Consider the following 15262-nt stretch of genomic DNA (forward strand, 5'->3'; position numbering starts at 1 on the left):
TCGTCGATTTCAGGAAACAGCAGAGGGAGCACCCCCCTATCCGCATGGAGGGGACAGTAGTGGAGAAGGTGGAAGGTTAAGTTCCTCGGTGTACACATCACGGACAAACTGAAATGGTCCAGTGTGGTGAAGGCGGCGCAACAGTTTGTCACCTAAATCCCTTAAACTTTTACCGACGCACAATTGAGAGCATCCTGTCAGACTGTATCACCATCTGGTATGGCAACTGCACCGCCCACAACAGCAGAGCTCACCAGAGGGTGGTGCGGTCTGCACAACGCATCACCAGAGGCAAACTACCTGACCTGCAAGACACCTACAGCACCTGATGTCACAGAAAGGTCAAAAAGATAATCAAGGACAACAACCACCCGAGCCACAGCCTGTTCACCCCGCTTACCATCCAGAAGGCGAGGTCAGAACAGGTGCATCAAAGCTGGGACGAGAGACTGAAAAACAGCTTCTATCTCAAGGCCTGTCAGACTGTTAAACAGCCATCACTAACAGAGGCTTCTGCCTACATACAGACTTGAAATCATTGGCCACTTTAATAAATTATAAATAAATAAACTAGTCACTTAATAAATAATGCCACTTTAATAAAGTTCACATATCTTGCATTACTCATCTCATATGTACAGTTGAAGTCAGAAGTTTACATACACTTAGGTTGAAGTCAATAGAACTTGTTTTTCAAACACTCCACAAATTTCTTGTTAACAAACTATAGTTTAGGCAAGTCGGGTAGGACATCTACATGACAAGTAATTTTTCCAACAATTGATTACAGACAGATTATGGTAGCAATTAAAAGGGACAGATTATTTCACTGTATCACAATTCCAGTGGGTCAGAAGTTTATACACTAAGTTGACTGTGCCTTTTAAACAGCTTGGAAAATGAAAGAACATGTCATGGCTTTATAGTACGCAAGTATAAACACCATGGGACCACGCAGCCGTCATACCGCTCAAGAAGGAGACACGTTCTGTCACGTTCTTTGTTGCGAAAAGTTCAAATCAATCCCAGAACAACAATAAAGGACCTTGTGAAGATGCTGGAGGAAACAGGTACAAAGTATCTATATCCACAGTAAAACGAGTCCTATATCGACATAACCTGAAAGGCCGCTCAGTAAGGAAGAAGCCACTGCTCCAAAACCACCACCAAAAAGCCAGACTACGGTTTGCAACTGCACATGGGGACAGAGATGGTACTTTTTGGAGAAATGTCCTCTGGTCTGATGAAACAAAAATAGAACTGTTTGCTGCTGCTGCTCCAGCTTCAACTGTTCTGCCTGCGGCTATGGAACCCTGACCTGTTCACCGGACGTGCTGCCTGTCCCAGACCTGCTGTTTTCAACTCTCTAGAGATAGCAGGAGCAGTAGAGATACTCTGAATGATCGGCTATGAAAAGCCAACTGACATGTACTCCTGAGGTGCTGACCTGTTGCATCCTCGACAACCACTGTGATTATTATTATTTGACCCTGCTGGTCATCTATGAACATTTGAACATCTTGGCCATGTTCTGTTATAACCTCCACCCGGCACAGCCAGAAGAGGACTGGCCACCCCTCATAGCCTGGTTCCTCTCTAGGTTTCGGCCTTTCTATGGAGATTTTCTTAGCCACCGTGCTTCTACACCTGCATTGCTTGCCGTTTTAGGCTGGGTATCTGTACAGCACGTTGATATATCAGCTGATGTAAGAAGGTCTATATAAATACATTTGGGACATAATGACCATTTTGGAGGACAAATGGGGAGGCTTGCAAGCCGAAGAACACCATCCTAACCGTGAAGCACGGGGGTGGCAGCAACATGTTGTGGGGGTGCTTTGCTACAGGAGGGACTGGTGCACTTCACAAAATAGATGGTATCATGAGGGGGGAAAATGATGTGGATATATTGAAGCAACATCTCAAGACTTCAGTCGGGAAATTAAAGCTTGGTCACAAATGGGTCTTCCAAATGGACAATGACCCCAAGCATACTTCCAAAGTTCTGGCAAAATGGCTTCCGGACAACAGAGTCAAGGTATTGTAGTGGCCATCACCAAGCCATGACCTCAATCCTATAGAACATTTGTGTGCAGAACTGAAAACGTGTGTGTAAGCAAGGAGTCCTACAAACCTGACTCCGTTACACCAGCTCTGTCTGGAGGAATGGGCCAAAATTCACCCAACTTATTGTGGGAAGTTTGTGGAAGGCTACCTGTAACTTTTGACCCAAGTTAAACATTTTGAAGGCAATGCTACCAAATGCTAATTGAGTGTATGTAAACTTCTGACCCACTGGGAATGTGATGAAAGAAATAAAATCTGAAATAAATCACTCTACTATTATTCTGACATTTCACATTCTTAAAATAAAGTGGTGATCCTAACTGACCTATGACAGGGAATTTTTACTAGGATTAAATGTCAGGAATTGTAAAAAACAGAGTTTAAATGCATTTGGCTAAGGTGTATGTAAACTTCCGACTTCAACTGTATATACTGTATTTTATACCATCTTGCCTATGCTCATCCATATACTTATATGTACACTGCTCAAAAAAATAAAGGGAACACTTAAACAACACAATGTAACTCCAAGTCAATCACACTTCTGTGAAATCAAACTGTCCACTTATGTAATGTCAGTGTTGCTTCCTTTCACATGCTGTTGTGCAAATGGAAAACAGGTGGAAATTATAGTCAATTAGCAAGACACCCCCAATAAAGGAGTGGTTCTGCAGGTGCTGACCACAGACCACTTCTCAGTTCCTATGCTTCATGGCTGATGTTTTGGTCACTTTTGAATGCTGCCGGTGCTTTCACTCTAGTGGTAGCATAAGACGAAGTCTACAACCCACACAAGTGGCTCAGGTAGTGCAGCTCATCCAGGATGGCACATCAATGCAAGCTGTGGCAAGAAGGTTTTGTGTGTCGGTCAGCGTAGTGTCCAGAGCATGGAGGCGCTACCAGGAGACAGGCCAGTACATCAGGAGACGTGGAGGAGGCCGTAGGAGGGCAACAACCCAGCAGCAGGACCGCTACCTCCGCCTTTGTGCAAGGAGGAGCACTGCCAGAGCCCTGCAAAATGACCTCCACAGCAGGCCACAAATGTGCATGTGTCTGCTCAAACGGTCAGAAACAGACTCCATGAGGGTGGTAATGACAGCCCGACGTCCACAGGTGGGGGTTGTGCTTACAGCCCAATACCGTGCAGGACGTTTGGCATTTGCCAGAGAACACCAAGATTGGCAAATTCTCCACGGGTGCCCTGTGCTCTTCACAGATGAAAGCAGGTTCACACTGAGCACATGTGACAGACGTGACAGTCTGGAGACGCCATGGAGAACGTTCTGCTGCCTGCAACATCCTCCAGCATGACCGGTTTGGCGGTGCGTGAGTCATGGTGTGGGGTGGCATTTCTTTGGGGGGGCCGCACCTCCATGTGCTCGCCAGAGGTAGCCTGACTGCCATTAGGTACCGAGATGAGATCCTCAGACCCCTTGTGAGACCATATGCTGGTGCAGTTGGCCCTGGGTTCCTCCTAATGCAAGACAATGCTAGACCTCATGTGGCTGGAGTATGTCAGCAGTTCCTGCAAGAGGAAGACATTGATGCTATGGACTGGCCCGCCCATTCCCCAGACCTGAATCCAATTGAGCACATCTGGGACATCATGTCTCGCTCCATCCACCAACGCCACGTTGCACCACAGACTGTCCAGGAGTTGGCAGATGCTTTAGTCCAGGTCTGGGAAGAGATCCCTCAGGAGACCATCCGCCACCTCATCAGGAGCATGCCCAGGCGTTGTAGGGAGGTCATACAGGCACGTAAAGGCCACACACGCTACGGAGTTGGATCAGCCTGTAGTGTGGTTTTCCACTTTAATTTTGAGTGTGACTCCAAATCCAGACCTCCATGGGTTGATAAATTTGATTTCCAATGATAATTTGTGTGTGATTTTGTTGTCAGCACATTCAACTATGTAAAGAAAAAAGTATTTAATAAGAATTTCATTCATTCAGATCTAGGATGTGTTATTTTAGTGTTCCCTTTATTTTTTTGAGCAGTGTATATATTCTTATTCCATTCCTTCACTGGATTGTGTGTTTAAGGTTTTGTTGTGGAATTTGTTCGATATTAGGTTTTGTTGTGGAATTGTTAGATATTACCTGTTAGATACTGCTGCACTGTCGGATCTAGAAGCACAAGAATTTCGCTACACTCGCAATAACATCTGCTAACCATGTGTATGTGACCAATTAAATTGTATTTGATTGCCAACAAGACTAGCTAAATTACAAAAATAAATCTTACAGTGTTAGGCTTTCACAATGCAATTTAGAGAAGCAGATCATTTTGGCATGCATACTACATAGAATGTAGTCATTAGTGCATTCAGATGCGTGGTCCGCAGCAAATTGTCTTCTCAATTCAACAAACTCATTCTGTTGAGGAAAAATTGTAGACCTGCACCAGGCTGGGAAGACTGAATCTGCAATAGGTAAGCAGCTTGGTTTGAAGAAATCAACTGTGGGAGCAATTATTAGGAAATGGAGGACATACAAGACCACTGATAATCTCCCTCGATCTGGGGCTCCACACAAGATCTCACCCCGTGGGGTCAAAATGATCACAAGAACGGTGAGCACAAATCCCAGAACCACACAGGGGGACCTAGTGAATGACCTGCAGAGAGCTGGGACCAAAGTAACAAAGCCTACCATCAGCAAGGGATTTGAAGATGGCTGGGTCTTTCAGCATGACAATGATCCCAAACACACCGCCCGGGCAACGAAGGAGTGGCTTCGTAAGAAGCATTTCAAGGTCCTAGAGTGGCTTAGCCAGTCTCCAGATCTCAACCCCATAGAACATTCTGGAGGGAGTTGAAAGTCCGTGTTGCCCAGCAACAGCCCCAAAACATCACTGTTCTAGAGGAGATCTGCATGGAGGAATGGGCCAAAATACCAGCAACATTGTGTGAAAACCTTGTCAAACGTTTTCTGTAAGTCTTCACCTCTGTCATTGCCAATAAAGGGTATATAAACAAAGTATTGAGAAACTTTTGTTATTGACCAAATACTTAATTTCCACCATAATTTGCAAATAAATTCATAAAAAATCCTACAATGTGATTTTCTGGATTTTCTTTCTTCTCATTTTGTCTGTCATAGTTGAAGTGTACCAATGATGAAAATTACAGGCCTCTCATCTTTTTAAGTGGGAGAACTTGCACAATTGGTGGCTGACAATTTTTTTTGCCCCACTGTATTTATTATAATCTAATCTTTCAAAATACTTTGAGTCCTCGTAATTTACACCATTTAAATCACTCAGCATTTACCCCCCAGAGGAATCACTGCAATCCAATTTAGGCGCTTAGTGTCCAAATCTGCCATTTTCAACCTGTATACAGGTAAGACTGTAAAGGGCCACTGGATTCATCATGCTGACAAATGGCCAGACATTTTTGTAACAAGAAAAGTCCAGACACCTGAAAAGGGTCTGAAATACAGGACGCAAATACAGCTGCGTCTGTCCCGAGCTCATTGGCGCAGGAAACTGAGGGGCCCAGTTGAAACAATGTTGTAAGTTCACTAGCGAAAGCTCAAAACAGATGGAGAGAGAGGCAGACAGGCGGAGAAGAGAGATTCATGTGATTGAAAGAACCTGAACCAACTGTCACTGGTTTAAACCATGACACAGAGGTGGGGGTGTTCATTTAATTTGGAATAAGTTTTCATTTTAATATTTACCACTGTGGCAATACAAATTTGAATTTTAAACAAATAGGAGAGTGGTTCAATTTGAGTCCCCCCAAAGTTTGACTTTTGTTGCATTTAGGGGAGTGCATGTCTCATTTGAAGGGGCTGAGCCCCCCCCCTGGGCCATGTAACTCACACACTGCTTATACTCCTAAATGACAAAGACCAACACTTCCCCAACTACACACTCTAAACCTGGTCCATCAAGTTTCTGATCTAGGGTCAGTTTTTATATACTGTAGCTTTAACAACAAACAGATATTCAGTATAATTGAATAACAAAATGCATCAGATTCACAGGTATTTGAAAATCATTATTTCTCAGTCTGAAACTTGGTATGTAATTTTGAGGGAAATTTCACTGAATCATATTTTTGTCACATGAGATGCAGTGTCATCCAACACAGACTACTGTAGGTAGTGAGAAACACACACCTCTGTGGTTCCCTCATTTACTCTGTGAGAGACAGTGACTGGTAAATAGCTGCCATTCACCCTCAGATCAGATACACCAAATATAACAAACACCTCCATCTGATACCATAGACTGAGCAGGGCTGCATTCACTCAGAGGAGATGTGGTTTGAGAAGACTCAACCACAGAGAGTCCAGAGAGGGAACAGAGAGTTAAGGGGTTTCCCTACTTCTATACAGGGGCAGCTACAGGTTAGGGATGGGATTACGACCCTGAAAAGGTGAATCCAGGTGACTCCAGGTACCAGTTCCTTTAACACTGACCACTAGCTCTTCATAGGGTCCGGATGTTGTCCTGACCACATGAACTAAGCAGGAACATATTAAATGGGCGATTCCACAACAGCATGGCCCACACTTTAATTATTATTAGAATTAAAGTGGCCCTTTTACACCCTTTTTAGACCTACAGCATACATGCCTCCCGTAATGATCAGTGAACGTGCATGCCTCACGTAATGATCAGTGAACGTGCATGCCTCACGTAATGATCAGTGAACGTGCATGCCTCACGTAATGATCAGTGAACGTGCATGCCTCACGTAATGATCAGTGAACAACTTTCCATAGTGGGCTCTCTGCCAAAGTTGAATAAATTATATACATATAAAATTACATCAAAAATCATTAATCAATCACAGCCCTCCTTTAGGATTGCAACAAACCAACAGTGAAGGGAGTTGACTTTGAATCCATTTTTCCATTCACTGAGTTGGGGGTGTTCATAAAATAGATCAGAACTTTAAAAGTTGTAGAGAGCCCACTAGAAATGTGATGTACTTGTAGATTATATTGCTTAAAACAATATGTCTAAATATGAACCAAATCAAAAAGTGTACTTTTGACATATTAATAGTTTCAATGACAAATAAAGTCTGAATATAGCAATACTCCATATTTTAAAGCACACTACTAGGAGTATAATGACACCTAGATGTTGTCTATTAGGTACAGTTAACAGATCATTGGGCTGAAAAATGTCCACTTTCATGAAAATGTTTTTGTGCCAAATGTTAAAAAAAAAAGAAAACATCAAACATCCTTCCTACCAATGAAGTTTCTGAGAATTGCCAGAACAATTTGAGATACCAAAATGAAATGGCATCGAATTGCCAGCATGGCAATTATCCATTATTAAACCAGGGAAGTCACATTCGGATAGCATCCCTTTTTTTAAATGAGCCCTGGCACACCCTGCTTCACTCCCTCTCTGAATACAGTTAACACAGAGGAACACCAATACAAAAAAGTGAGAAACAAACAGTGACACACACACACACATTTACTGTACCTCTTTGTAAGTAAAGTGGTGCTGAGAGAGTGAGAAGGGGGGGGGGGGGGGGTGCTCCCTCCCACTGCTCCCTACATCTCTGGACACCCTGGAGAGGACTGGAAACTACAGGCAGACACAGAGAGAGAAAAACATCTATGAGACTACAGCAGTACCTGGATGTGCACTGTTGTAACAAGGTTGTACTTTGTTATATTAGTAGGACAGTACAGTAGCAGAAGTAACTGTTCCAGTCAGGTGGTCTGGCATCATAGGCTACTGTGAGGCAACAGCACACATACTCAGGTTTATAATAGAAATGACTTTCCAAAACAATTGATGCAAAACACCGTGTGGAGGTGTGTGCGTACAGCACATCAATTTAATTGCGTATGTGCTCACAACAATGTCAGTGAGCTAGCAGACACTGACAAAGAGCTTCATCTCCTTCATTGGCACTTGAATGTTGACTGGATCGGGTACACGTGTGCTTGCACCATCGCTCGCATGTTGATTTTGTCTATCCACATCAGATGCAATCAGGAGACGCAGGTTGAAATATCAAAACGAACTCTGAACCAACTGTATTAATTTGGTGATAGGTTGAAACACATGAAACATTCATGGCCATTTAGCTAGCTAGCTTACTGGTGCTAGCTAATTTGACCTGGGATATAAAAATTGGGTTGTTATTTTACCTGAAACGCAGTCCTTTTTTATGGGATCTTTGTAGATTTCGAGTCACAAAATAGTGTGTTCTCTACTCCAAAAATTAATCCACAGATATAAGGTGAAACCTAGTTAGTTTCTGGTAAACATTTATTTTTCTTCTGTGGACTTTATATGGCGGTTGGCAACCAACTTTAAGGTGCATTGCCACCACCAACTAGACTGGAGTGTGGACCTAAGTTCATCTTTCAATCACCCACATGGGTATATGCTCCTAAAAACCAATGAGGAGATGGGAACGTCAAGCATCAAAGATAGAAGTCCAAGTTCTATTTTAGCGCCTGGCTAAGCAGATGATCGTTGACACACGCAAGCAGTTTGGAAGAAATGATTGAATAACATGTGTGAATGTATTTTGCAACGCTCACACACACACGTGTCAGCATGTTATCTGAAAGCAGAGGGCCGCCCGTATGGTCAGCATGTTATCTGAAAGCAGAGGGCCGCCCGTATGGTCAGCATGTTATCTGAAAGCAGAGGGCCGCCCGTATGGTCAGCATGTTATCTGAAAGCAGAGGGCCGCCCGTATGGTCAGCATGTTATCTGAAAGCAGAGGGCCGCCCGGCATGGCGGATGTTTTTTTGCGACCTTATTTTCCACAGGGAGCAAAGAGGGGCTAAGTATGTAATCAAGTTACCAGGATGTTGCTTTCCCCTGTCCATGTCCTTAATGTCAGTGGAAAAGATGAGGAGAGAACAACACTTTACACTGAGGTGCAGCCCGATCCATATTCAAAATCAGTCTTAAATAAAGACAAAAGAGCTGCATCATCAAAACAACCACAAACAATGTTTCCCTTCCTCATGGGCTTGGATTTCACAACTCCTAGTGAGATCAGGAGTGAAGCAACAACTTCCTCTGTTACAGCAGGCCAGGGAAACAACCTGCCTGCCCTCAACCATATCAACCACACAAATCATAAACAAGGGCTATACACGTTCAGGTCAACATAAATTATGGTTTTCATCCTTCCCCTCTAAATCAGGGACTAATTCAAACCTGTCAAAGTAGCAGATGAGTGGACTCTCTGGCCTCAATGTTACACATCTGAATTATCTTTACTAAGCCTGTAGGCAAGGCCTTTACCATACAAATTAACCACCGTGCTATTTCACTCGAAAATACAACAGCCAGCAAGACCTTGAGGACCAGTGTATATTCCCACATTTCCATATAAATTACAGAAAAACACCACAAGGCATTAGAAGATAATTTTGCCATTGGTCGAAGTAACATTAATGGTTTGGATGCGCATAACTGAGTTCTTTAATAATAAACATGATTCTTTCATTTTGCATGGCAAGTTGCCCATTATACAATGAAGCCAGTCTACCCAACAACCCACCACACAAAGCATGTATTCAAACAACCTTCCAGTGGCCCAGTGACAAATTATAGCCCATTCCTTGCTCACGACCCAAAGCACCATGAGGAAATTCCAGAGTCCAGACGTTTCCACACAGAGACAATCCCACAGCGAGATGGAAACAGAGACAGATGTGGGGAAAAGATCACGACACAGGTAATCCCACATCCTTACCAGGGAGAAGGACAATCCTCAGAGCAACATATTCTGTTACTGTATCCCAGACACCTCAACTACACACAAAACGAGAGACACGCTCTGCTAGGCTGGTTGAGCTCTTATAGACACACTCTCTCTGGTCTCTGCTCGTGACACTGTGCCTCTCCACTCAAAAATAGTCACAGGGACATAGTTAGTCCCTGTCCCTTCCTCCTCAAGCCAACTATGTTCCCTCTCCTATTCCTCCACTTCCCCTAAATTAACCAGAATGCTGTCCATGGGAGAATTGTTTTAAATTTTTTTTTTTACACCTTTATTTAACTAGGCAAGTCAGTTAAGAACAAATTCTTATTTACAATGACAGCCTAGGGACAGTGGGTTAACTGCCTGTTCAGGGGCAGAATGACAGATTTGTACCTTGTCAGCTCGGGGGTTTGAACTTGCAAACTTTCGGTTACTAGTCCAACGCTCTAACCACTAGACTACCCTGCCGCCCCATGGGGGACTCAGTGTCCGGATCCCCGCAGCAGACGCCACCTGCCAAAAACACAGAATTCCCACAGAACTCCACTCCCATGCTTGGGAAATCCATTCCTCACACGTGAGAAAGAGGGGGCCGCTCCATCTCTGACAGAGCAAGTCAGGACCTGACGCCCTCGACACACAGACTCCTGTCCACTGACACACACTTCCACAACGATAAGAATCTCTGATAACACCTGCGCAAGCTCCTGAAGACAAGCAGGTAATACATGTTTATTGCGCTTGGTATCTCCAGTTGGTTATCAGTAGAAGGTGGCAGGCCATTATGTTGTCTGTTACAGGACAGAGTGCTGTTCAAACATGTAGTCTGAAGACTGGAAATAAAATGGCATTTTTCATCAGATAACAGCCTAAGGAATGACATTGCAGAGACCTAAACACATGGGTGCAGAGGCGGAACCAAACATTCCCTAAACCATTTTTAAGAAATGCTACAGTTGACCAACCATAAATTGAGTCACAGTAGATCTCATACCATTAAAACAACAAACATGTCCTCGTGATTATTTTAAGAGGAAATCTTGGTCTAAATAATTAAAGGAGGGGTTGATATAGCTGGAATGACAGCAAAAGACACATTCCACCTGTACACAGGTAGGAGTTTCTGCCCAATCTGTTCAGAAAAGTTTAGCCCCATCTGCTGGTGCCACTCTGCACTCGCGGTATAAATTGACATCAGATCTAGGATCAGATTACCCTACTCCCAATACTAACTCATTAGGGTGGTGGATTAAAAAGGTAGACAGTATGATGACGCGACTCAAAGCAAATACATGGGTCAACTTCGGTAACACCTTAGAGCATTGAAGCAGGAGGCTAAACTTCTGTATTGTTGCCATAGCTACTACGTTGTATCGGCGTGAAAGGCACACGTGCACATGCGCAGATACTCTGTGAGAACAAAGTCTTGCATTGCACTCATCTCTATATCTGCAGTGCTGTACGTTGCAATGTCATCTCACCGAGTCTACCTTTAACAGCTGACCCTGTATCAGTAGTTACAGGTGCACTATTGTCCGCCAATAGTTCACCTAATTTCAGTTTGTGACACAAAACAAGCAAGTATAGTGTATAGAATCATCATACCATCTAAACCGCAGTGAAATTAATACATTTTCCATACCCCCCCACAAAATGTTTCAGCTGTTTGAAGTTGGTGTGCAAAATCAAAACTTGTGCATGTGACACATAGAAATAGAGCACATAGAACAGCTATACCGCTCCTTACATGCTGACCAGACCAGACACGTAAATTTAGAAATCCATGTTATTCAATTGTTGCACCCACACTGCTCGCGCGTGCCAATGAGCGTCTACGACGCCAAGGGCTAAAATAGAAGTCCTTCCTATTTCTGACGCAGATCACACTGAAAGTCATCTCCTCATTGGTTTATAGAAGCAGGTACCCACGTGCCATCTCCTCATTGGTTTATAGAAGCAGGTCACACGTGCCATCTCCTCATTGGTTATACCCACGTGGGTGATTGAAAGACTAACTTTGTTGCCGGTTGTCGTTGTAATATAATGAAAGTTTAGATGCGATCCCCATATAAGTTCAAAGATGAAAGCCTGGAAGGAGGAGAGATGACTAGAATCGATTGACCGTTTTATGTGTGGATTTATTGTCGGAGTAGAGGTCCTTGTGCATTTCAGGTAAAATAACAACTCAATGTTTATATCCCAGGACAAATTAGCTAGCAACAGCAAGCTAGCTAAATGTGACAAATTAAAGTTAGCTAGCAAGTGCAAGCTAGCTAGCTAAATTGCCATTCATGTTTAATGCTTTTCAACCTGTCCCCAAATTAATGTCATTAGTTCAGAGTTTGTTTTGATATTTTAACCTGAGTGTCATGATCACGTTTGGTGTGGGGGGGGGCAAAATACATTTATGCACGATGATGCAAGCGCGCAGCTGGTTTGGGTTCCGTGTTAGGCTTGCTTTCAATGACAGATCTATAACTCATATGTGAATTTGGTAAGGTCGCCCAAAAAAAGTTACATATTGCAGCTTTAAGGGCAGTTTCGATCTACCTCCTATTCTTATTCTGCCCCTTTAAGATATCATATCCTGTTCCCTGAATCAGGTCTGAGACAGATGGGTGACAGTGTCTCGACAGCCTAACCCAAGAGAGGGAATTCACTCCCCAGTCGCACCTCTCCACTATGATAGCCCAAGTGGAGTGAAGCTCTGGCACAAAATGGCCACCGTGGAACACCCAGGTCTGATAGGCTGTGTCCCTGGGGGCATATTTTTCCAAACACTCCGATTAGATCTCTGTACCAACCTCTGATGGAGGCCCTGACAGGTTCATCCTACAGAGGAGAAAAGCCCTTTCCTCATGTAGTTGTAGAAAGTGTGAGGTGCTCTTTACCAGAAACCAGGTTGGAAAACAACTGACTCACTAACACACACACACACCAACCCTTTGACTGGGTCACATGGCTCATGTTTACAAACAGGTCATGTGATCACTCAAAAGGATGACCAGACAAAACAAATCAAGACAACAAAATCCCCCCAAAAACTGTTAGTGTATGGAAGACAGTGGGCTTGTTCGACATCGCAGCCGGCATCGCAGGTGAGTCACAACAGACTGATCTACAATTCACCTGTCATTTTTTTTTTAAATGTTTTATTTTTTTATTTCACCTTTATTTAACCAGGTAGGCTAGTTGAGAACAAGTTCTCATTTGCAACTGCGACCTGGCCAAGATAAAGCATAGCAGTGTGAACAGACAACACAGAGTTACACATGGAGTAAACAATTAACAAGTCAATAATACAGTAGAAAAAAGGAGAGTCTATATACAGTGCCTTGCGAAAGTATTCGGCCCCCTTGAACTTTGCGACCTTTTGCCACATTTCAGGCTTCAAACATAAAGATATAAAACTGTATTTTTTTGTGAAGAATCAACAACAAGTGGGACACAATCATGAAGTGGAACGACATTTATTGGATATTTCAAACTTTTTTAACAAATCAAAAACTGAAAAATTGGGCGTGCAAAATTATTCAGCCCCCTTAAGTTAATACTTTGTAGCGCCACCTTTTGCTGCGATTACAGCTGTAAGTCGCTTGGGGTATGTCTCTATCAGTTTTGCACATCGAGAGACTGACATTTTTTCCCATTCCTCCTTGCAAAACAGCTCGAGCTCAGTGAGGTTGGATGGAGAGCATTTGTGAACAGCAGTTTTCAGTTCTTTCCACAGATTCTCGATTGGATTCTGGTCTGGACTTTGACTTGGCCATTCTAACACCTGGATATGTTTATTTTTGAACCATTCCATTGTAGATTTTGCTTTATGTTTTGGATCATTGTCTTGTTGGAAGACAAATCTCCATCCCAGTCTCAGGTCTTTTGCAGACTCCATCAGGTTTTCTTCCAGAATGGTCCTGTATTTGGCTCCATCCATCTTCCCATCAATTTTAACCATCTTCCCTGTCCCTGCTGAAGAAAAGCAGGCCCAAACCATGATGCTGCCACCACCATGTTTGACAGTGGGGATGGTGTGTTCAGCTGTGTTGCTTTTACGCCAAACATAACGTTTTGCATTGTTGCCAAAAAGTTCAATTTTGGTTTCATCTGACCAGAGCACCTTCTTCCACATGTTTGGTGTGTCTCCCAGGTGGCTTGTGGCAAACTTTAAACGACACTTTTATGGATATCTTTAAGAAATGGCTTTCTTCTTGCCACTCTTCCATAAAGGCCAGATTTGTGCAATATACGACTGATTGTTGTCCTATGGACAGAGTCTCCCACCTCAGCTGTAGATCTCTGCAGTTCATCCAGAGTGATCATGGGCCTCTTGGCTGCATCTCTGATCAGTCTTCTCCTTGTATGAGCTGAAAGTTTAGAGGGACGGCCAGGTCTTGGTAGATTTGCAGTGGTCTGATACTCCTTCCATTTCAATATTATCGCTTGCACAGTGCTCCTTGGGATGTTTAAAGCTTGGGAAATCTTTTGTATCCAAATCCGGCTTTAAACTTCTTCACAACAGTATCTCGGACCTGCCTGGTGTGTTCCTTGTTCTTCATTCTCTCTGCGCTTTTGACGGATCTCTGAGACTATCACAGTGCAGGTGCATTTATACGGAGACATGATTACACACAGGTGGATTGTATTTATCATCATTAGTCATTTAGGTCAACATTGGATCATTCAGAGATCCTCACTGAACTTCTGGAGAGAGTTTGCTGCACTGAAAGTAAAGGGGCTGAATAATTTTGCACGCCCAATTTTTCAGTTTTTGATTTGTTAAAAAAGTATGAAATATCCAATAAATGTCGTTCCACTTCATGATTGTGTCCCACTTGTTGTTGATTCTTCACAAAAAAATACAGTTTTATATCTTTATGTTTGAAGCCTGAAATGTGGCAAAAGGTTGCAAAGTTCAAGGGGGCCGAATACTTTCGCAAGGCACTGTACATTGTGTGCAAAAGGCATGAGGAGGTAGGCGAATAATTAAAATTTTGCAGATTAACACTGGAGTGATAAATGATCAGATGGTCATGTATAGGTAGAGATATTGGTGTGCAAAAGAGCAGAAAATAAAATAAATAAAAACAGTATGGGGATGAGGTAGGTAAAAATGGGTGGGCTATTTACCGATAGACTATGTACAGCTGCAGCGATTGGTTAGCTGCTCAGATAGCAGATGTTTGAAGTTGGTGAGGGAGATAAAAGTCTCCAACTTCAGCGATTTTTGCAATTCGTTCCAGTCACAGGCAGCAGAGAACTGGAACGAAAGGCAGCCAAATGAGGTGTTGGCTTTAGGGATGATCAGTGAGATACACCTGCTAGAGCACGTGTTACCATCGTGACCAGTGAACTGAGATAAGGCGGAGCTTTACCTAGCATGGACTTGTAGATGACCTGGAGCCAGTGGGTCTGGCGACGAATATGTAGCGAGGGCCAGCCGACTAGAGCATACAGGTCGCAGTGGTGGGTGGTATAAGG

The 15262-nt window shown here is 43.3% G+C and overlaps 1 protein-coding gene across 6 annotated transcripts in view; it reads right to left on the reverse strand.

The window, feature by feature from the left end:
- The window catches only part of tfeb (transcription factor EB), a 107590-nt gene that overhangs the window by 60477 nt on the left and 31851 nt on the right, over nt 1-15262 (reverse strand). For 2 of the 6 annotated variants that reach the window (XM_036983572.2, XM_036983569.2), the window contains exon 2: nt 7528-7632. The exons of 2 other annotated variants lie outside the window; for them this stretch is intronic. The gene's annotated coding sequence lies outside the window, so the exon portion shown is untranslated. Of the gene's footprint in view, nt 1-7527; nt 7633-9775; nt 9994-15262 lie in introns of those variants that run through there. 2 more of the 6 variants (XM_090241258.1, XM_036983570.2) reach the window with 2 other exon arrangements.

Source organism: Oncorhynchus mykiss, chromosome 7 (assembly GCF_057628025.1).
Source record: "Oncorhynchus mykiss isolate SJ-2025 chromosome 7, ASM5762802v1, whole genome shotgun sequence".
In the NCBI taxonomy this organism is placed as follows: domain Eukaryota; kingdom Metazoa; phylum Chordata; class Actinopteri; order Salmoniformes; family Salmonidae; genus Oncorhynchus; species Oncorhynchus mykiss.